The sequence below is a fragment of the Chiloscyllium plagiosum genome, unplaced genomic scaffold (assembly GCF_037043375.1).
Source record: "Chiloscyllium plagiosum isolate Xiang-an unplaced genomic scaffold, Cpla_swu_hap1 HiC_scaffold_41, whole genome shotgun sequence".
Lineage (NCBI taxonomy): Eukaryota > Metazoa > Chordata > Chondrichthyes > Orectolobiformes > Hemiscylliidae > Chiloscyllium > Chiloscyllium plagiosum.
Window position 1 is genome coordinate 41,741,708 of NW_028270179.1, and position 24,025 is coordinate 41,765,732.

The 24,025-nt window shown below is 51.9% G+C and overlaps 1 protein-coding gene across 1 annotated transcript in view; it reads left to right on the forward strand.

Annotated features, from left to right (window-relative positions):
* LOC148138261 (RING finger protein 112-like) overlaps positions 1-24,025 on the forward strand; it is a 149,726-nt gene that overhangs the window by 104,071 nt on the left and 21,630 nt on the right. The window lies entirely within an intron of this gene.

Sequence of the window (24,025 nt, forward strand, 5' to 3'; positions counted from 1 at the left end):
CTCCCTGAGTGAGGGAGGGGTCTGAGAGACACCAGTCAGTGTACAGATATATCTCTGAGAGAGAGGGGACTGAGAGACACCAGTTAGTGTACAGATATATCTCTGAGAGAGAGGGGACTGAGAGACACCAGTCAGTGTACAGATATCTCCCTGAGAGAGAGAGGGGACTGAGAGACACCAGTTAGTGTACAGATATATCTCTGAGAGAGAGGGGACTGAGAGACACCAGTCAGTGTACAGATATCTCCCTGAAAGAGTGAGGGGACTGAGAGACACCAGTCAGTGTACAGATATCTCCCTGAGAGAGAGAGAGGGGACTGAGAGACACCAGTCAGTGTACAGATATCTCCCTGAGAGAGGGAGAGGGGAGTGAGAGAGACCAGGCAGGGTACAAATATCTCCCTGAAAGAGTGAGGGAACTGTGAGACACCAGTCAGTGTAAAGATATCTCCCTGAGAAAGAGAGGGGACTGAGAGACACCAGTCAGTGTACAGATATATCCCTGAGAGAGAGAGGGGACTGAGAGACACCAGTCAGTGTACAGATATCTCCCTGAGAAAGAGAGAGAGGGGGGACTGAGAGATACCAGTCAGTGCACAGATATCTCCCTGAGACAGAGTCAGAGAGGGGACTTAGAGACACCAGTCAGTGTACAGATATCTCCCTGAGAGAGAGAATGAGGGGACTGAGAGACATTAGTCAGTGTACAGATATCTTGATGAGAGAGAGAGGGGAGCCTGAGAGACACCAGTCAGTGTACAGATATCTCCCTGAGAGAGTGAGAGAGGGGACTGAGAGACACCAGTCAGTGTACAGCTATCTCCCTGAGAGAGAGGGGACTGAGAGACACCAGTCACTGTACAGATATCTCCCTGAGAGAGAGAGGGGACTGAGAGATACCAGTCAGTGTACAGATATCTCCCTGAGAGAGAGAGGGGGGGGGGGACTGAGAGACACCAGTCAGTGTACAGATATCTCCCTGAGAGAGAGAGAGGGGGGGGACTGAGAGACACCAGTCAGTGTACAGATATCTCCCTGAGACAGGGAGAGAGGGGACTGAGAGACACGAGTAAGTGCACAGACGTCTCCCTGTGAGAGAGGTGGGACTGAGAGACACCAGTCAGTGTACAGATATCTCCCTGAGAGAGAGAGGGGACTGACAGACACCAGTCAGTGTACAGATATCTCCCTGAGAGAGGGGGGACTGAGAGACACCAGTCAGTGTACAGATATCTCCCTGAGAGAGAGAGGGGACTGAGAGACACCAGTCAGTGTACAGATATCTCCCTGAGAGAGGGAGGGGTCTGAGAGACACCAGTCAGTGTACAGATATCTCCCTGAGAGAGATGGGGGGGGACTGAGAGACACCAGTCAGTGTACCGATATCTCCCTGAGAGAGAGGGGGGACTGAGAGACACCAGTCAGTGTACAGATATCTCCCTGAGAGAGAGAGACGGGTCTGAGAGATCCCAGTCAGTGTACAGATATCTCCCTGAGAGAGAGAGACGGGACTGAGAGACACCAGTCAGTGTACAGATATCTCCCTGAAAGAGAGTGAGGGGGGACTGAGAGATCAGAGTCAGTGTACAGATATATCCCTGAGAGAGAGAGGGGACTGAGAGACACCAGTCAGTGTACAGATATCTCCCTGAAAGAGAGTGAGGGGAGACTGAGAGATCAAAGTCAGTGTACAGATATCTCCCTGAGAGAGAGAGACGGGACTGAGAGATCCCAGTCAGTGTACAGATATCTCCCTGAGAAAGAGAGGGAACTGAGAGACGCCAGTCAGTGTACAGGTATCTCCCTGAGAGAGAGAGGGGATTAAGAGACACCAGTCAGTGTACAGATATCTCCCTGAGAAAGAGAGAGAGGGGGGACTGAGTGATCAGAGTCAGTGTATAGATATCTCCCTGAGAGAGAGAGAGACGGGACTGAGAGATCACAGTCAGTGTACAGATATCTCCCTGAGAAAGAGAGGGAACTTCAGAGACGCCAGTCAGTGTACAGATATCTCCCTGAGAGAGAGAGGTGACTGAGATATCCCAGTCAGAGTACAGATATCTTCCTGAGGGAGAGAGGGGACTGAGAGACACCAGTCAGTGTACAGATATCTCCCTGAGAGAGAGAGGGGATTGAGAGACGCCAGTCAGTGTACAGATATCAACCTGAGAGAGAGGGGACTGAGAGACACCAGTCAGTGTACAGCTATGTTCCTGAGAGTGAGGGGACTGACAGACCCCAGTCAGTGTACAGATGTCTTCCTGAGAGAGAGGGGGGACTGAGAGACACCAGTCAGTGTAGAGACATCTCCCTGAGAGGGAGAGGGGAGCCTGAGAGATCACAGTCAGTGTACAGATATCACCCTGAGAGAGAGAGGGGGTCTGCGAGACACCAGTCAGTGTACTGATATCTCCCTGAGAGAGAGAGGGGACTGAGAGACACCAGTCAGTGTACAGATATATCTCTGAGAGAGAGGGGACTGAGAGACACCAGTCAGTGTACAGATATCTCCCTGAAAGAGTGAGGGGACTGAGAGACACCAGTCAGTGTACAGATATCTCCCTGAGAGAGAGAGAGGGGACTGAGAGACACCAGTCAGTGTACAGATATCTCCCTGAGAGAGGGAGAGGGGAGTGAGAGAGACCAGGCAGGGTACAAATATCTCCCTGAAAGAGTGAGGGAACTGTGAGACACCAGTCAGTGTAAAGATATCTCCCTGAGAAAGAGAGGGGACTGAGAGACACCAGTCAGTGTACAGATATATCCCTGAGAGAGAGAGGGGACTGAGAGACACCAGTCAGTGTACAGATATCTCCCTGAGAAAGAGAGAGAGGGGGGACTGAGAGATACCAGTCAGTGCACAGATATCTCCCTGAGACAGAGTCAGAGAGGGGACTTAGAGACACCAGTCAGTGTACAGATATCTCCCTGAGAGAGAGAATGAGGGGACTGAGAGACATTAGTCAGTGTACAGATATCTTGATGAGAGAGAGAGGGGAGCCTGAGAGACACCAGTCAGTGTACAGATATCTCCCTGAGAGAGTGAGAGAGGGGACTGAGAGACACCAGTCAGTGTACAGCTATCTCCCTGAGAGAGAGGGGACTGAGAGACACCAGTCACTGTACAGATATCTCCCTGAGAGAGAGAGGGGACTGAGAGATACCAGTCAGTGTACAGATATCTCCCTGAGAGAGAGAGGGGGGGGGGGACTGAGAGACACCAGTCAGTGTACAGATATCTCCCTGAGAGAGAGAGAGGGGGGGGACTGAGAGACACCAGTCAGTGTACAGATATCTCCCTGAGACAGGGAGAGAGGGGACTGAGAGACACGAGTAAGTGCACAGACGTCTCCCTGTGAGAGAGGTGGGACTGAGAGACACCAGTCAGTGTACAGATATCTCCCTGAGAGAGAGAGGGGACTGACAGACACCAGTCAGTGTACAGATATCTCCCTGAGAGAGGGGGGACTGAGAGACACCAGTCAGTGTACAGATATCTCCCTGAGAGAGAGAGGGGACTGAGAGACACCAGTCAGTGTACAGATATCTCCCTGAGAGAGGGAGGGGTCTGAGAGACACCAGTCAGTGTACAGATATCTCCCTGAGAGAGATGGGGGGGGACTGAGAGACACCAGTCAGTGTACTGATATCTCCCTGAGAGAGAGGGGGGACTGAGAGACACCAGTCAGTGTACAGATATCTCCCTGAGAGAGAGAGACGGGTCTGAGAGATCCCAGTCAGTGTACAGATATCTCCCTGAGAGAGAGAGACGGGACTGAGAGACACCAGTCAGTGTACAGATATCTCCCTGAAAGAGAGTGAGGGGGGACTGAGAGATCAGAGTCAGTGTACAGATATATCCCTGAGAGAGAGAGGGGACTGAGAGACACCAGTCAGTGTACAGATATCTCCCTGAAAGAGAGTGAGGGGAGACTGAGAGATCAAAGTCAGTGTACAGATATCTCCCTGAGAGAGAGAGACGGGACTGAGAGATCCCAGTCAGTGTACAGATATCTCCCTGAGAAAGAGAGGGAACTGAGAGACGCCAGTCAGTGTACAGGTATCTCCCTGAGAGAGAGAGGGGATTAAGAGACACCAGTCAGTGTACAGATATCTCCCTGAGAAAGAGAGAGAGGGGGGACTGAGTGATCAGAGTCAGTGTATAGATATCTCCCTGAGAGAGAGAGAGACGGGACTGAGAGATCACAGTCAGTGTACAGATATCTCCCTGAGAAAGAGAGGGAACTTCAGAGACGCCAGTCAGTGTACAGATATCTCCCTGAGAGAGAGAGGTGACTGAGATATCCCAGTCAGAGTACAGATATCTTCCTGAGGGAGAGAGGGGACTGAGAGACACCAGTCAGTGTACAGATATCTCCCTGAGAGAGAGAGGGGATTGAGAGACGCCAGTCAGTGTACAGATATCAACCTGAGAGAGAGGGGACTGAGAGACACCAGTCAGTGTACAGCTATGTTCCTGAGAGTGAGGGGACTGACAGACCCCAGTCAGTGTACAGATGTCTTCCTGAGAGAGAGGGGGGACTGAGAGACACCAGTCAGTGTAGAGACATCTCCCTGAGAGGGAGAGGGGAGCCTGAGAGATCACAGTCAGTGTACAGATATCACCCTGAGAGAGAGAGGGGGTCTGCGAGACACCAGTCAGTGTACTGATATCTCCCTGAGAGAGAGAGGGGACTGAGAGACACCAGTCAGTGTACAGGTATCTCCCTGAGAGAGGGAGAGGGTAGTGAGAGAGACCAGTCAGGGTACAAATATCTCCCTGAGAGTGACGGGGGACTGAGAGACACCAGTCAGTGTACAAATATCTCCCTTAGTAAGAGAGGGGACTGAGAGACACCAATCAGTGTACAGATATCTCCCTGAGAGAGAGAGCGGACTGAGAGACACCAGGCAGTGTACAGATATCTCCCTGAGAGAGAGAGGGGACTGAGAGACACCAGTCAGTGTACAGATATCTCCCTCAGAGAGAGAGAGGCCTGAGAGACACCAGTCAGTGTGCAGATATCTCTCTGAGAGAGAGAGAGGGGGAACTGAGAGACACCAGTCAGTGTACAGATATTTCCCTGAGAGAGAGAGGGGCCTGAGAGACACCAGTCAGTGTACAGATATCTCCCTGAGAGAGAGAGGGGGTACTGAGAGACACCAGTCAGTGTATCGATATCTCCCTGAGAGAGAGAGAGGGGGGAATGAGAGACACCAGTCACTGTTCAAATATCTCCCTGAGAGAGAGAGGGAACTGAGAGAGACTAGTCAGTGTACAGATATCTCCCTGAGAGAGAGAGAGAGGGGACTGAGAGACACCTGTCAGTGTACAGTTATCTGCCTGAGAGAGAGAGGGGACTGAGAGACACCTGTCAGTGTACAGATATCTCCCTGAGACAGAGAGAGAGAGGGGACTGAGAGACACCAGTCAGTGTACAGATATCTCCCTGAGAGAGAGAGGGGTCTGAGAGCCACAAGTCAGTGTACAGATATCTCCCTGAGAGAGAGAGGGGACTGAGAGACACCAGTCAGTGTACAGATATCTCCCTGAGAGAGAGAGAGAGGGGACTGAGAGACACCTGTCAGTGTACAGTTATCTGCCTGAGACAGAGAGGGGACTGAGAGACACCAGTTAGTGTACAGAAATCTCCCTGAGACAGACAGGGGACTGAGTGACGCCAGTCAGTGTACAGATATCTCCCTGAGAAAGAGAGAGAGGGGGGACTGAGAGACACCAGTCAGTGTACAGATATATCCCTGAGAGAGAGAGGGGACTGAGAGACACCAGTCAGTGTACAGCTATCTCCCTGAGAAAGAGAGAGAGGGGGCACTGAGAGATCAGAGTCAGTGTACAAATATCTCCCTGAGAGAGAGAGACGGGACTGAGAGATCCCAGTCAGTGTACAGATATCTCCCTGAGAAAGAGAGGGAACTGAGAGACGCCAGTCAGTGTACAGATATCTCCCTGAGAGAGAGAGGGGACTAAGAGACACCAGTCAGTGTACAGATATCTCCCTGAGAAAGAGAGTGAGGGGGGACTGAGAGATCAGAGTCAGTGTATCGATATCTCCCTGAGAGAGAGACACGGGACTGAGAGATCACAGTCAGTGTGCAGATACCTCCCTGCGAGAGAGAGGGGACTGAGAGACACCAGTCAGTGTACAGCTATATCCCTGAGAGTGAGGGGACTGACAGACCCCAGTCAGTGTACAGATGTCTTCCTGAGAGAGAGAGGTGACTGACAGACCCCAGTCAGTGTACAGATATCTCCCTGAGAGAGAGAGGGGACTGAGAGACACCAGTCAGTGTACAGATATCTCCCTGAGAGAGAGAGAGAGAGGGGACTGAGAGACACCAGCCAGTGTACAGATATCTCCCTGACAGAGAGAGGGGACTGAGAGACACCAGTCAGTGTACAGATATCTCCCTGAGAGAGAGAGGGGAGCCTGAGAGATCACAGTCAGTGTACAGATATCACCCTGAGAGAGTGAGGGGGTCTGCGAGACACCAGCCAGTGTACAGATATCTCCCTGAGAGAGAGAGGGGACTGAGAGACACCAGTCAGTGTACAGGTATCTCCCTGAGACAGACAGGGGACTGAGAGACACCAGTCAGTGTACAGATATCTCCCTGAGAAAAAGAGAGAGGTGGGAGTGAGAGATGACAGTCAGTGTACAGATTGCTCCCTGAGAGAGAGAGAGGGAACTGTGAGACACCAGTTAGTGTAAAGATATCTCCCTGAGAAAGAGAGGGGACTGAGAGACACCAGTCAGTGTACAGAAATCTCCCTGAGACAGAGAGGGGACTGAGAGACACCAGTTAGTGTACAGATATCTCCCTGAGAGAGAGGGGACTGAGAGACACGAGTCAGTGTACAGATATCTCTGTGAGACACACAGGGGACTGAGAGATGCCAGTCAGTTTACAGATATCTCCCTGAGAGAGAGAGAGGGGAGTGAGAGACGCCAGTCAGTGTACAGATATCTCCCTGAGAGAGAGAGGGGACTGAGAGACACCAGTCAGTGTACAGATATCTCCCTGAGAGAGGGGATTGAGAGACACCAGTCAGTTTACAGCTATCTCCCTGAGAGTGAGGGGTTTGAGAGACACCAGTCAGTGTACAGATATCTCCCTGAGAGAGGGAGAGGGGACTGAGAGACACCAGTCAGTGTACAGATATCTCCCTGAGAGAGGGAGAGGGGACTGAGAGACACCAGTCAGTGCACTGGTATCTCCCTGAGAGTGAGGGGGGACTGAGAGACACCAGTCAGTGTACAGATATCTCCCTGAGAAAGAGGGGGGCCTGAGAGACACCAGTCAGTGTACAGATAGCTCCCTGAGAGAGAGAGAGGGTACTGAAAGACACCAGTCAGTGTACAGCTATATCCCTGAGAGTGAAGGGTCTGAGAGACACCAGTCAGTGTACAGATATCTCCCTTAGTAAGAGAGGGGACGGTGAGACACCAGTCAGTGTACAGATATCTCCCTGAGAGAGAGAGAGGGGACTGAGAGACACAAGTCAGTGTACAGATCTCTCCCTGAGAGAGAGGGGGGACTGAGACACACCAGTCAGTGTACAGGAATCTCCCTGAGAGAGAGAGAGAGAGGGGACTGAGAGACACCAGTCACTGTACAGATATCTCCCTGAGAGAGGGGACTGTGATACACCAGTCAGTTTACAGCTTTCTCCCTGAGAGTGAGGGGTTTGAGAGACACCAGTCAGTGTACAGATATCTCCCTGAGAGAGAGAGGGGACTGAGAGACACCAGTCAGTGTACAGATATCTCCCTGAGAGAGAAGGGAGTACTGAGAGACACCAGACAGTGTACTGATATCTCTATGAGAGAGAGAGAGAGGGGATTGAGAGACACCAGTCAGTGTACAGATATCTCCCTGAGAGAGAGAGGGGTCTGAGAGACACCAGTCAGTGTACAGATATCTCCCTGAGACAGACAGGGGACTGAGAGACGCCAGTCAGTGTACAGATATCTCCCTGAGAAAGAGAGGGGAGTGAGAGACAGCAGTCAGTGTACAGCTATATCCCTGAGAGTGAGGGGACTGACAGACCCCAGTCAGTGTACAGATGTCTTCCTGAGAGAGAGGGGGGACTGAGAGACACCAGTCAGTGTAGAGACATCTCCCTGAGAGGGAGAGGGGAGCCTGAGAGATCACAGTCAGTGTACAGATATCACCCTGAGAGAGAGAGGGGGTCTGCGAGACACCAGTCAGTGTACTGATATCTCCCTGAGAGAGAGAGGGGACTGAGAGACACCAGTCAGTGTACAGGTATCTCCCTGAGAGAGGGAGAGGGTAGTGAGAGAGACCAGTCAGGGTACAAATATCTCCCTGAGAGTGACGGGGGACTGAGAGACACCAGTCAGTGTACAAATATCTCCCTTAGTAAGAGAGGGGACTGAGAGACACCAATCAGTGTACAGATATCTCCCTGAGAGAGAGAGCGGACTGAGAGACACCAGGCAGTGTACAGATATCTCCCTGAGAGAGAGAGGGGACTGAGAGACACCAGTCAGTGTACAGATATCTCCCTCAGAGAGAGAGAGGCCTGAGAGACACCAGTCAGTGTGCAGATATCTCTCTGAGAGAGAGAGAGGGGGAACTGAGAGACACCAGTCAGTGTACAGATATTTCCCTGAGAGAGAGAGGGGCCTGAGAGACACCAGTCAGTGTACAGATATCTCCCTGAGAGAGAGAGGGGGTACTGAGAGACACCAGTCAGTGTACAGTTATCTCCCTGAGAGAGAGAGGGGACTGAGAGACACCAGTCAGTGTACAGATATCTCCCTGAGAGAGAGAGAGAGGGGACTGAGAGACACCTGTCAGTGTACAGTTATCTGCCTGAGACAGAGAGGGGACTGAGAGACACCAGTTAGTGTACAGAAATCTCCCTGAGACAGACAGGGGACTGAGTGACGCCAGTCAGTGTACAGATATCTCCCTGAGAAAGAGAGAGAGGGGGGACTGAGAGATCACAGTCAGTGTACAGATATATCCCTGAGAGAGAGAGGGGACTGAGAGACACCAGTCAGTGTACAGCTATCTCCCTGAGAAAGAGAGAGAGGGGGCACTGAGAGATCAGAGTCAGTGTACAAATATCTCCCTGAGAGAGAGAGACGGGACTGAGAGATCCCAGTCAGTGTACAGATATCTCCCTGAGAAAGAGAGGGAACTGAGAGACGCCAGTCAGTGTACAGATATCTCCCTGAGAGAGAGAGGGGACTAAGAGACACCAGTCAGTGTACAGATATCTCCCTGAGAAAGAGAGTGAGGGGGGACTGAGAGATCAGAGTCAGTGTATCGATATCTCCCTGAGAGAGAGACACGGGACTGAGAGATCACAGTCAGTGTGCAGATACCTCCCTGCGAGAGAGAGGGGACTGAGAGACACCAGTCAGTTTACAGATATCTCCCTGAGTGAGAGAGGGGATTGAGAGACGCCAGTCAGTGTACAGATATCAACCTGAGAGAGAGGGGACTGAGAGACACCAGTCAGTGTACAGCTATATCCCTGAGAGTGAGGGGACTGACAGACCCCAGTCAGTGTACAGATGTCTTCCTGAGAGAGAGAGGTGACTGACAGACCCCAGTCAGTGTACAGATATCTCCCTGAGAGAGAGAGGGGACTGAGAGACACCAGTCAGTGTACAGATATCTCCCTGAGAGAGAGAGAGAGAGGGGACTGAGAGACACCAGCCAGTGTACAGATATCTCCCTGACAGAGAGAGGGGACTGAGAGACACCAGTCAGTGTACAGATATCTCCCTGAGAGAGAGAGGGGAGCCTGAGAGATCACAGTCAGTGTACAGATATCACCCTGAGAGAGAGAGGGGGTCTGCGAGACACCAGCCAGTGTACAGATATCTCCCTGAGAGAGAGAGGGGACTGAGAGACACCAGTCAGTGTACAGGTATCTCCCTGAGACAGACAGGGGACTGAGAGACACCAGTCAGTGTACAGATATCTCCCTGAGAAAAAGAGAGAGGTGGGAGTGAGAGATGACAGTCAGTGTACAGATTGCTCCCTGAGAGAGAGAGAGGGAACTGTGAGACACCAGTTAGTGTAAAGATATCTCCCTGAGAAAGAGAGGGGACTGAGAGACACCAGTCAGTGTACAGAAATCTCCCTGAGACAGAGAGGGGACTGAGAGACACCAGTTAGTGTACAGATATCTCCCTGAGAGAGAGGGGACTGAGAGACACGAGTCAGTGTACAGATATCTCTGTGAGACACACAGGGGACTGAGAGATGCCAGTCAGTTTACAGATATCTCCCTGAGAGAGAGAGAGGGGAGTGAGAGACGCCAGTCAGTGTACAGATATCTCCCTGAGAGAGAGAGGGGACTGAGAGACACCAGTCAGTGTACAGATATCTCCCTGAGAGAGGGGATTGAGAGACACCAGTCAGTTTACAGCTATCTCCCTGAGAGTGAGGGGTTTGAGAGACACCAGTCAGTGTACAGATATCTCCCTGAGAGAGGGAGAGGGGACTGAGAGACACCAGTCAGTGTACAGATATCTCCCTGAGAGAGGGAGAGGGGACTGAGAGACACCAGTCAGTGCACTGGTATCTCCCTGAGAGTGAGGGGGGACTGAGAGACACCAGTCAGTGTACAGATATCTCCCTGAGAAAGAGGGGGGCCTGAGAGACACCAGTCAGTGTACAGATAGCTCCCTGAGAGAGAGAGAGGGTACTGAAAGACACCAGTCAGTGTACAGCTATATCCCTGAGAGTGAAGGGTCTGAGAGACACCAGTCAGTGTACAGATATCTCCCTTAGTAAGAGAGGGGACGGTGAGACACCAGTCAGTGTACAGATATCTCCCTGAGAGAGAGAGAGGGGACTGAGAGACACAAGTCAGTGTACAGATCTCTCCCTGAGAGAGAGGGGGGACTGAGACACACCAGTCAGTGTACAGGAATCTCCCTGAGAGAGAGAGAGAGAGGGGACTGAGAGACACCAGTCACTGTACAGATATCTCCCTGAGAGAGGGGACTGTGATACACCAGTCAGTTTACAGCTTTCTCCCTGAGAGTGAGGGGTTTGAGAGACACCAGTCAGTGTACAGATATCTCCCTGAGAGAGAGAGGGGACTGAGAGACACCAGTCAGTGTACAGATATCTCCCTGAGAGAGAAGGGAGTACTGAGAGACACCAGACAGTGTACTGATATCTCTATGAGAGAGAGAGAGAGGGGATTGAGAGACACCAGTCAGTGTACAGATATCTCCCTGAGAGAGAGAGGGGTCTGAGAGACACCAGTCAGTGTACAGATATCTCCCTCAGAGAGGGGCCTGAGAGACACCAGTCAGTGTGCAGATATCTCCCTGAGAGAGAGAGGGGGAACTGAGAGACTCCAGTCACTGTACAGATATCTCCCTGAGAGAGAGAGGGGTCTGAGAGACACCAGTCAGTGTACAGATATCTCCCTGAGAGAGGGAGAGGGGAGTGAGAGAGATCAGTCAGTGTACAGATATCTCCCTCAGAGAGAGAGAGGCCTGAGAGACACCAGTCAGTGTGCAGATATTTCCCTGAGAGAGAGAGGGGCCTGAGAGACACCAGTCAGTGTACAGATATCTCCCTGAGAGAGAGAGAGGGGGGAATGAGAGACACCAGTCAGTGTACAGCTATATCCCTGAGAGTGAGGGGACTGACAGACCCCAGTCAGTGTACAGATGTCTTCCTGAGAGAGAGAGGTGACTGACAGACCCCAGTCAGTGTACAGATATCTCCCTGAGAGAGAGAGGGGACTGAGAGACACCAGTCAGTGTACAGATATCTCCCTGAGAGAGAGAGAGAGAGGGGACTGAGAGACACCAGCCAGTGTACAGATATCTCCCTGACAGAGAGAGGGGACTGAGAGACACCAGTCAGTGTACAGATATCTCCCTGAGAGAGAGAGGGGAGCCTGAGAGATCACAGTCAGTGTACAGATATCACCCTGAGAGAGAGAGGGGGTCTGCGAGACACCAGCCAGTGTACAGATATCTCCCTGAGAGAGAGAGGGGACTGAGAGACACCAGTCAGTGTACAGGTATCTCCCTGAGACAGACAGGGGACTGAGAGACACCAGTCAGTGTACAGATATCTCCCTGAGAAAAAGAGAGAGGTGGGAGTGAGAGATGACAGTCAGTGTACAGATTGCTCCCTGAGAGAGAGAGAGGGAACTGTGAGACACCAGTTAGTGTAAAGATATCTCCCTGAGAAAGAGAGGGGACTGAGAGACACCAGTCAGTGTACAGAAATCTCCCTGAGAGAGAGAGGGGGGACTGAGAGACACCAGTCAGTGTACAGAAATCTCCCTGAGACAGAGAGGGGACTGAGAGACACCAGTTAGTGTACAGATATCTCCCTGAGAGAGAGGGGACTGAGAGACACGAGTCAGTGTACAGATATCTCTGTGAGACACACAGGGGACTGAGAGATGCCAGTCAGTTTACAGATATCTCCCTGAGAGAGAGAGAGGGGAGTGAGAGACGCCAGTCAGTGTACAGATATCTCCCTGAGAGAGAGAGGGGACTGAGAGACACCAGTCAGTGTACAGATATCTCCCTGAGAGAGGGGATTGAGAGACACCAGTCAGTTTACAGCTATCTCCCTGAGAGTGAGGGGTTTGAGAGACACCAGTCAGTGTACAGATATCTCCCTGAGAGAGGGAGAGGGGACTGAGAGACACCAGTCAGTGTACAGATATCTCCCTGAGAGAGGGAGAGGGGACTGAGAGACACCAGTCAGTGCACTGGTATCTCCCTGAGAGTGAGGGGGGACTGAGAGACACCAGTCAGTGTACAGATATCTCCCTGAGAAAGAGGGGGGCCTGAGAGACACCAGTCAGTGTACAGATAGCTCCCTGAGAGAGAGAGAGGGTACTGAAAGACACCAGTCAGTGTACAGCTATATCCCTGAGAGTGAAGGGTCTGAGAGACACCAGTCAGTGTACAGATATCTCCCTTAGTAAGAGAGGGGACGGTGAGACACCAGTCAGTGTACAGATATCTCCCTGAGAGAGAGAGAGGGGACTGAGAGACACAAGTCAGTGTACAGATCTCTCCCTGAGAGAGAGGGGGGACTGAGACACACCAGTCAGTGTACAGGAATCTCCCTGAGAGAGAGAGAGAGAGGGGACTGAGAGACACCAGTCACTGTACAGATATCTCCCTGAGAGAGGGGACTGAGATACACCAGTCAGTTTACAGCTTTCTCCCTGAGAGTGAGGGGTTTGAGAGACACCAGTCAGTGTACAGATATCTCCCTGAGAGAGAGAGGGGACTGAGAGACACCAGTCAGTGTACAGATATCTCCCTGAGAGAGAAGGGAGTACTGAGAGACACCAGACAGTGTACTGATATCTCTATGAGAGAGAGAGAGAGGGGATTGAGAGACACCAGTCAGTGTACAGATATCTCCCTGAGAGAGAGAGGGGTCTGAGAGACACCAGTCAGTGTACAGATATCTCCCTCAGAGAGGGGCCTGAGAGACACCAGTCAGTGTGCAGATATCTCCCTGAGAGAGAGAGGGGGAACTGAGAGACTCCAGTCACTGTACAGATATCTCCCTGAGAGAGAGAGGGGTCTGAGAGACACCAGTCAGTGTACAGATATCTCCCTGAGAGAGGGAGAGGGGAGTGAGAGAGATCAGTCAGTGTACAGATATCTCCCTCAGAGAGAGAGAGGCCTGAGAGACACCAGTCAGTGTGCAGATATCTCTCTGAGAGAGAGAGAGGCGGAACTGAGAGACACCAGTCAGTGTACAGATATTTCCCTGAGAGAGAGAGGGGCCTGAGAGACACCAGTCAGTGTACAGATATCTCCCTGAGAGAGAGAGAGGGGGGAATGAGAGACACCAGTCACTGTTCAAATATCTCCCTGAGAGAGAGAGGGAACTGAGAGAGACTAGTCAGTGTACAGATATCTCCCTGAGAGAGAGAGAGAGGGGACTGAGAGACACCTGTCAGTGTACAGTTATCTGCCTGAGAGAGAGAGGGGACTGAGAGACACCTGTCAGTGTACAGATATCTCCCTGAGACAGAGAGAGAGAGGGGACTGAGAGACACCAGTCAGTGTACAGATATCTCCCTGAGAGAGAGAGGGGTCTGAGAGCCACAAGTCAGTGTACAGATGTCTCCCTGAGAAAGAGAGAGCGGGGGGATATCTCTCTCTCTCACGGAGATACCTGTACATTGACTGGTGTCTCTCAGTCCGCCCCTCTCTCTCAGGGAGATATCTGAACACTGACTGGTGTCACTCAGTCCCATCTCTCTCTCTCTATCAAGGAGATTTCTGTACACTGACTTGTGTCTCGCAGTCCCCCCTCTCTCTCTCTCTCTCAGGGAGTTATCTGTACACTGACTTGTGTCTCGCAGTCCCCTCTCTCTCTCTGTCTCAGGGTGATATCTGTACACTGACTGTGAACTCTCAGTCGCCTCTATCTCTCAGGGAGATATCTGTACACTGACTGGTGTCTGTCAGTCCCCTCTCTCAGTCCCCTCTCTTTCTCAGGGAGATATCTGTACACTAACTGGTGTCTCTCAGGCCCCCCTCTCTCTCAGGGACATATCTGTGCACAGACTGGTGTCTCTCAGTCCCCTCTCTCTCAGGGAGATATCTGAACACTGACTAGTGTCTCCCAGTCCCCCCTCTCCCTCAGGGAGATATCTGTACACTGACTGGAATCTGTCCGTCCCCCCAATCTCTCTCAGGGAGATATCTGTACACTGACTGGTCTCTCTCACTCCCCTCTCTCTCTCTCTCAGGGAGATATCTGTACAGTGACTGGAGTCTCTTAGTCCCCTCTCTCTCTCTCAACGAGATATCTGTACAGTGACTGGTGTCTCTCAGTCCCCCCTCTCTCACAGGGAGATATCTGTACACTGACTGGTGTCTCTCAGTCCCCTCTCTCACAGGGAGATATCTGTACACTGACTGGTGTCTCTCCGTTGCCCCCTATCTCTCTCAGGGAGATATGTGTACACTGACTGGTCTCTCTCAGACCCCTCTCTCTCTCAGGGAGATATCTGTACACTGACCGGTCTCTCTCAGTCCCCTCTTTCTCTCTCTCTCTCTCTCTGTCAGGGAGATATCTGTACACTGACTGGTGTCTCTCAGGCCATCCTCTCTTTCAGGGACATATCTGTACACTGACTGGTGTCTCTCAGTCTCCTCTCTCTCTCTCTGTCAGGGAGATATCTGTGCACTGACTAGTGTCTCCCAGTCCCCCCTCTCTCTCAGGGAGATATCTGCACACTGAGTGCTGTCTGTCAGTCCCCTCTCTTGCTCAGGGAGATATCTATACACTGACTGGTGTCTCTCAGTCCCCTCTCTCTTTCAGGGAGATATCCGTACACTGACTGATATCTCTCCAACCCCCCTCTCCCTCTCAGGAAGGTATCTGTACACTGATAGGGATCTCTCAGTCCCGCCCCTCTCTCTCAGGGAGATATTTGTACACTGACTGGTGTCTCTCAGTCCCCTCTCTCACAGGGAGATATCTGTACACTGACTGGTGTCTCTCAGTCCCCCTTCTCCCTCAGGGAGATATCTGTACACTGACTGGTGTCTCTCAGTTCCCACTCTCTCAGGGAGATATCTGTGCACTGACTGGTGTCTCTCAGTCCCCTCTCTCTCTCAGGGAGATATCTGTTCACTGACTAGTGTCTCCCAGTCCCCCCTCTCTCTCAGGGAGATATCTGCACACTGACTGGTGTCTGTCAGTCCCCTCTCTTGCTCAGGGAGATATCTATACACTGACTGGTGTCTCTCAGGCCCTCTCTCTCTCAGGGAGATATCTGTACACTGACTGTGATGTCGCAGTCCCCCCTCTCTCTCTCAGGGAGATATCTGTACACTGACTGGTGTCTCTCAGTGCCCCCTCTCTCTCGGAGATATCTGTACACTTACTGGGATCTCTGAGTCCCCACTCACTCTCTCAGGGAGATATTTGTACACTGACTGTGATGTTGCAGTCCCCCCTCTCTCTCTCAGGGAGATATCTGTAAACTGACTGGTGTGTCTCAGTTCCCTCTCTCTCAGGGAGATATCTGTACACTGACTGGTGTCTCTCAGTCCCCTCTCTCTCTCAGGGTGATATCTGTACACTGACTGTGATGTCGCAGTCCCCACTCTCTCTCTCAGGGAGATATTTGTACACTGACTGTGATGTTGCAGTCCCCCCCCTCTCTCTCAGGGAGATATCTGTAAACTGACTGGTGTGTCTCAGTCCCCTCTCTCTCAGGGAGATATCTGTACACTGACTGGTGTCTCTCAGTCCCCTCTCTCTCCCTCTCTCAGGGAGATATCGGTACACTGACTGGTGTCTCTCAGACCCCTCTCTCTCTCAGGGAGATATCTGTACAGTGACTGGGGTCTCTGAGTACTCACCTCTCTCCGGGAGATATCTGTACACTGACTGGTGTCTCTCAGTCCGCTCTCTCTCTCTCAGGGAGATATATGTACACTGACTGGGATCTCTCAGTCCTCTCTCACTCTCCCTCAGGGAGATATCTGTACACTGACTGGTGTCTCTCAGTCCCCTCTCTCTCTCAGGGAGATATCTGTACACTGACTTGTGTCTCTCCATCCCCTCTCTCTCTCTCTCAGGGAGATATCTGTACACTGACTGGTGTCTCTCAGTCCCCTCTCTCTCAGGGAGATATCTGTGCACTGACTGGTGTCTCTCCATCCCCCCTATCTCTCTCAGGGAGATATCTGTACACTGACTGGTCTCACTCAGTCCCCTCTCTCTCTCTCTCTCTCTCTCAGGGAGATATCTGTACACTGACTGGTGTCTCTCAATCCCCTCTCTCTCTCAGGGAGATATCTGTACACAGACTGGGGTCTCTCAGTCCCCTCTATCTCTCTCTCAGGGAGATATGTGTACACTGACTGGGGTCTCTCAGTCCCTTCTCTCCCTCAGGGAGCTATCTGTACACTGACTGGTGTCTCTCAGGCCCTCCTCTCTTTCAGGGAGATATCTGTGCACTGACTGGCGTCTCTCAGTCCCCTCTCTCTTTCAGGGAGATATCTGTACACTGACTGGTGTCTCTCAGTCCCCTCTCTCTCTCTCTCTCTCAGGGAGATATCTGTGCACTGACTGGTGTCTCCCAGTCCCCCCTCTCTCTCAGGGAGATATCTGTACAGTGACTGGTGTCTCTCAGTCCCCTCTCTCTTTCAGGGAGATATCTGTACACTGACTGTTGGCTCTCAGACCTCTCACTGTCAGGGAGATATCTGTACACTGACTATGATCTCTCAGTCCCCCGTCTCTCTCTCAGGGAGATATCTGTACACTGACTGGTGTCTCTCAGTCCTCTCTCTCACAGGTAGATAACTGTACACTGACTGGATGTTTCTCAGTCACCCTTCTCTCTCAGGGAGATATCTGTACACAGACTGGGGTCTCTCAATCACCTCTCTCTCAGGGAGATATCTGTACACAGACTGGGGTCTCTCAGTCCCCCCTCTCTCTCTCAGGGAGATATGTGTACACTGACTGGGGTCTCTCAGTCCCCTCTCTCCCTCAGGGAGATATGTGTACACAGACTCGGGTCTCACAGTCCCTTCTCTCTCTCAGGGAGATATCTGTACACTGACTGGGGTCTCTCAGTCCCCTCTCTCTCTCAGGAAGATATCTGTACACTGACTGCTGCCTCTCAGGCCCCTCTCTCTCTCAGGGAGACACCTGTACACTGACGGGTATCTCTCAGTCCCCTCTCTTTGTCAGGGAGATACCTGTACACTGACAGGTGTCTCTCAGTCCCCTCTCTCTCTCTCAGGGAGATATCTGTACACTGACTGGGATCTCTCAGTCCCATCTCTCTCTCTCAGGGAGATATCTGTACACTGACTGGTGTCTCTCAGTCCCCTCTCTCTCTCACAGGGAGATATCTGTACACTGACTGCTATCTCTGAGGCCCCTCTGTCTCTCTGGGAGATACCTGTACACTGACTGGTGTCTCTCCATCCCCTCTCTCTCTCTCTCAGGGAGATATCTGTACACTGACTGGTGTCTCTCAGTCCCCTCTCTCTCAGGGAGATATCTGTAAACTGACTGGTGTCTCTCAGACCCCTCTCTCTCAGGGAGATATCTGTAGACTGACTGTTGGCTCTCAGACCTCTCACTCTCAGGGAGATATCTGTACTCTGACTGGTGTCTCTCAGTCCCCTCTCTCACAGGGAGATAACTGTACACTGACTGGTGTCTCTCAGTCACCCTTCTCTCTCAGGGAGATATCTGTACACAGATTGGGGTCGCTCAATCCCCTCTCTCTCTCAGGGAGATATCTGTACACAGATTGGGGTCTCTCAATCCCCTCTCTCTCTCAGGGAGATATCTGTACACTGACTGGGGTCTCTCAGTCCCTCTCTCTTTCTATCAGGGAGATATGTGTACACTGACTGGGGTCTCCCAGTCCCTTCTCTCCCTCAGGGAGATATCTGTACACAGACTGGGGTCTCTCAGTCCCCTCTCTCTCTCAGGAAGATATCTGTACACTGACTGCTGTCTCTCAGGCCCCTATGTCTCTCAGGGAGATACCTGTACACTGACTGGTGTCTCTCAGTCCCCTCTCTCTCTGTCAGGGAGATATCTGTATACTGACTGTGATCTCTCTGTCCCCCCTCTCTCTCTCAGGGAGGTATCTGTACACAGACTGGTGTCAGTCACTCCCCTCTCTCTCTCAGGGAGATATCTGTACACTGACTGTTGGCTCTCAGACCCCTCACTCTCAGGGAGATAGCTGTACACTGACTGGTGTCTCTCAGTCCCCTCTCTCTCAGGGAGATATCTGTACACTGACTGATATCTCTCCGGTCCCCCTCTCTCTCGCAGTAAGGTATCAGTACACTGATATGGGTTTCTCAGTCCCGCCCCTCTCTCTCAGGGAGTTTTTTGTACACTGACTGGTGTCTCTCAGTCCCCTCTCTCTCTCTCTCTCTCCCAGGGAGATATCTCTGCACTGACTGGTGTCTCTCAGTCCCCTCTCTCTCTCAGGGAGATATCTGTACACTGACTGGTGTCTCCCAGTCCCCCCTCTCTCTCAGGGAGATATCTGTACACTGACTAGGGCTTCTCAGTCCCCCCTCCCACTCTCTCTCTGGGAGATATCTGTACACTGACTTGTGCCTCTCAGTCCCCCCTTCTCTCTCAGGGAGATATCTGTACACTGACTGGTGTCTCTCAGTCCCCTCTCTCTCTCTCAGGGAGATATCTGTACACTGACTTGTGCCTCTCAGTCCCCTCTCTCTCGCAGGGAGATATCTGTACACTGACTGGGGTCTCTGAGTACTCAGCTCTCTCAGGGAGATATATGTACACTGACTGGGATCTCTCAGTCCTCTCTCACTCTCTCTCAGGGAGATATCTGTACACTGACTGGTGTCTCTCAGTCCCCTCTCTCTCAGGGAGATATCTGTGCACTGACTGGTGTCTCTCCATTCCCCCCTATCTCTCTCAGGGAGATATCTGTACACTGACTGGTCTCACTCAGTCCCCTCTCTCTCTCTCAGGGAGATATCTGTACACTGACTGGTGTCTCTCAATCCCCTCTCTCTCGCAGGGAGATATCTGTACACTGACTGGGGTCTCTCAGTCCCCTCTATCTCTCTCTCAGGGAGATATGTGTACACTGACTGGGGTCTCTCAGTCCCTTCTCTCCCTCAGGGAGCTATCTGTACACTGACTGGTGTCTCTCAGGCCCTCCTCTCTTTCAGGGAGATATCTGTGCACTGACTGGTGTCTCTCAGTCCCCTCTCTCTCTCAGGGAGATATCTGTGCACTGACTGGTGTCTCCCAGTCCCCCCTCTCTCTCAGGGAGATATCTGTACAGTGACTGGTGTCTCCCAGTCCCCCTTCTCCCTCAGGGAGATATCTGTACACTGACTGGTGTCTCTCAGTCCCCTCTCTCTTTCAGGGAGATATCTGTACACTGACTGGTGTCTCTCAGTCCCCTCTCCCTCTCTCAGGGAGATATCTGTACACTGACTGGTGTTTCTCAGTCCCCTCTCTCTCTCAGGGAGATATCTGTACACTGACTGGTGTCTCTCAGTCCGCTGTCTCTCTCTGGGCGATATCTGTACACTGACTTCTGCCTCTCAGTCCCCTCTCTCTCGCAGGGAGATATCTGTACACTGACTGGGGTCTCTGCGTACTCACTTCTCTCTCCGGGAGATATCTGTACACTGACTGGTGTCTCTCAGTCCCCTCTCTCTCAGGGAGATATCTGTAAACTGACTGGTGTCTCTCAGACCCCTCTCTCTCAGGGAGATATCTGTACACTGACTGTTGGCTCTCAGACCTCTCACTCTCAGGGAGATATCTGTACACTGACTGGTGTCTCTCAGTCCCCTCTCTCACAGGATGATAACTGTACACTGACTGGTGTCTCTCAGTCACCCTTCTCTCTCAGGGAGATATCTGTACACAGATTGGGGTCTCTCAATCCCCTCTCTCTCTCAGGGAGATATCTGTACACCGACTGGGGTCTCTCAGTCCCTCTCTCTTTCTTTCAGGGAGATATGTGTACACTGACTGGGGTCTCCCAGTCCCTTCTCTCCCTCAGGGAGATATCTGTACACAGACTGGGGTCTCTCAGTCCCCTCTCTCTCTCAGGGAGATATCTGTACACCGACTGGGGTCTCTCAGTACCTCTCTCTTTCTTTCAGGGAGATATGTGTACACTGACTGGGGTCTCCCAGTCCCTTCTCTCCCTCAGGGAGATATCTGTACTCTGACTGGTGTCTCTCAGTCCCCTCTCTCTCAGGGAGATATCTGTCAACTGACTGTTGGCTCTCAGACCCCTCTCTCTCAGGGAGATATCTGTACACTGACAGTTGACTCTCAGACCTCTCACTCTCAGGGAGATATCTGTACACTGACTGGTGTCTCTCAGTCCCCTCTCTCACAGGGAGATACCTGTACAATGACTGGTGTCTCTCAGTCACCCTTCTCTCTCAGGGAGATATCTGTACACTGACTGTGGTCTCTCAGTCCCTCTCTCTTTCTTTCAGGGAGATATGTGTACACTGACTGGGGTCTCCCAGTCCCTTCTCTCCCTCAGGGAGATATCTGTACACAGACTGGGGTCTCTCAGTCCCCTCTCTCTCTCAGGAAGATATCTGTACACTGACTGCTGTCTCTCAGGCCCCTCTGTCTCTCAGGGAGATACCTGTCCACTGACTAGGTTCTCTCAGTCCCCTCTCTCCCTCAGGGAGATATCTGTACACGGACTGGTGTCTCTCAGTCCCCTCTCTTTCTCAGGGAGATATCTGTACACTGACTGGTGTCTCTCAGTCCCCTCTCTCTCTCTCTCTCTCTCTCTCAGGGAGATATCTGTACACTGACTGGTGTCTCTCAGGCTCTCCTCTCTTTCAGGGACATATCTGTACACTGACTGGTGTCTCTCAGTCCCCTCTCTCTCTCAGGGAGATATCTGTACACTGACTGGTCTCTCTCAGTCCCCTCTCTCTCTCTCTCAGGGAGATATCTGTACACTGACTGGTGTCTCTCAGTCCCCTCTCTCTCTCAGGGAGATATCTGTACACTGACTGTTGGCTCTCAGACCTCGCACAGTCAGGGAGATATCTGTACACTGACCATGATCTCTCAGTCCCCCGTCTCTCTCTCAGGGAGATATCTGTACACTGACTGGTGTCTCTCAGTCCCCTCTCTCACAGGGAGATAACTGTACACTGACTGGATGTTTCTCAGTCACCCTTCTCTCTCAGGGAGATATCTGTACACTGACTGGGGTCTCTCAGTCCCCCCTCTCTCTCTCAGGGAGATATGTGTACACTGACTGGGGTCTCTCAGTCCCCTCTCTCTCTCAGGGAGATATGTGTACACAGACTCGGGACTCACAGTCCCTTCTCTCTCTCAGGGAGATATCTGTACACTGACTGGGGTCTCTCAGTCCCCTCTCTCTCTCAAGGTGATATCTGTACACTGACTGGTGTCTCTCAGTCCCCTCTCTCTCTCTCTCTCTCCCAGGGAGATATCTCTGCACTGACTGGTGTCTCTCCGTCCCCCCTATCTCTCTCAGGGAGATATCTGTACACTGACTGGTCTCTCTCAGTCCCCTCTCTCTCTCTCTCTCTCTCAGGGAGATATCTGTACACTGACTGGTGTCTCTCAGGCTCTCCTCTCTTTCAGGGACATATCTGTACACTGACTGGTGTCTCTCAGTCCCCTCTCTCTCTCAGGGAGATATGTGTACACTGACAGGTGTCTCTCAGTACTCTCTCTCTCTCAGGGAGACATGTGTGCACTGACTGGGGTCTCTCAGTCCCCTCTCTCTCTCAGGGAGATATCTGACACAGACTGGGGTCTCTCAGTCCCCTCTCTCTCTCTCAGGAAGATATCTGTACACTGACTGGTGTCTCTCAGTCCCCTCTCTCTCTCAGGGAGATATCTGTACACTGACTGCTGTCTCTCAGTCTCCCCTCTCTCTCTCTCAGGGAGATATCTGTACAGTGACTGCTGTTTCTCAGTCCCCTCACTCTCTCTCAGGGAGTTACCTGTACACTGAGTGGTGTCTCTCAGTCCCCTCTCTTTCTCTCAGGGAGATATCAGTACACTGACTGGTGTCTCTCAGTATCCCCTTCTGTCTCCGGGAAATATCTCCCTGTACAGATATCTCCCTGAGAAAGAGTGGCAGGGGGAACTGAGAGACACCAGTCAGTGTACAAATATCTACCTGAGAGCGAGAGGGGACTGAGAGACCCCAGTCAGTGTACACATATCTACCTGAGAGCGAGAGGGGACTGAGAGACCCCAGTCAGGGTACACATATCTCCCTGAGAGAGAGAGGGGACTGAGAGACACCAGACAGTGTACAGATATCTCCCTGAGAGAGAGAGAGGGGACTGAAATACACCAGTCAGTGTACAGATATCACCCTGAGAAAAAGAGGGGACTGAGAGACACCAGTCAGTGTACAGATATCTCCCTGAGAGAGAGAGGGGACTGAGAGGCACAAGGCGGTGTACAGATATCTCCCACAGAGAGAGTGATAGGGTGGACTGAGAAGCCCTAGTCAGAGTACAGATATCTCCCTGAGAGAGAGGGGGGGACTGAGAGACACCAGTCAGTGTCCAGATATCTCCCGGAGAGAGAAGGGGCTACTGAGAGACACCAGTCAGTGTACAGATATCTCCCTGAGAAAGAGAGGGGAGTGAGAGACACCAGTCAGTGTACAGAAATCTTCCTGAGACAGAGAGGGGACTGAGAGACACCAGATAGTGTACAGATATCTCCCTGAGACAGACAGGGGACTGAGAGACGCCAGTCAGTGTACAGCTGGCTCCCTGAGAATAAAGAGAGGAGGAACTGAGAGATCACAGTGTACAGATATCTCCCTGAGAGAGAGAGAGGGGACTGAGAGACACCAGTCAGTGTACAGATATCTCCCTGAGAGAGAGAGAGGGGACTGAGAGACGCCAGTCAGTGTACAGATATCTGCCTGAGAGAGAGAGGGGACTGAGATATCCCAGTCAGTGTCCAGATATCTTCCAGAGAGAGAGAGGGGACTGAGAGACACCAGTCAGTGTACAGATATCAACCTGAGAGAGAGGGGACTGAGAGACACCAGTCAGTGTACAGCTATGTCCCTGAGAGTGAGGGGACTCACACACCCCAGTCACTGTACAGATGTCTCCCTGAGAGGGAGAGGGGACTGAGAGACACCAGTCAGTGTACAGATATCTCCCTGAGAGAGAGGGGGGGGCCTGAGAGATCACAGTCAGTGTACAGATAGCACCTTGAGAGAGAGAGGGGGTCTGAGAGACACCAGTCAGTGTACAGATATCTCCCTGAGAGAGAGAGGGGACTGAGAGACGCCTGTCAGTGCACAGATATCTCCCTGAGAGAGAGAGGGGACTGAGAGACGCCTGTCAGTGTACAGATATCTCCCGGAGAGAGAAAGGGGTACTGAGAGACACCAGTCAGTGTACAGCTATGTCCCTGTGAGTGAAGGGTCTGAGCGACACCAGTCAGTGTACAGATATCTCCCGGAGAG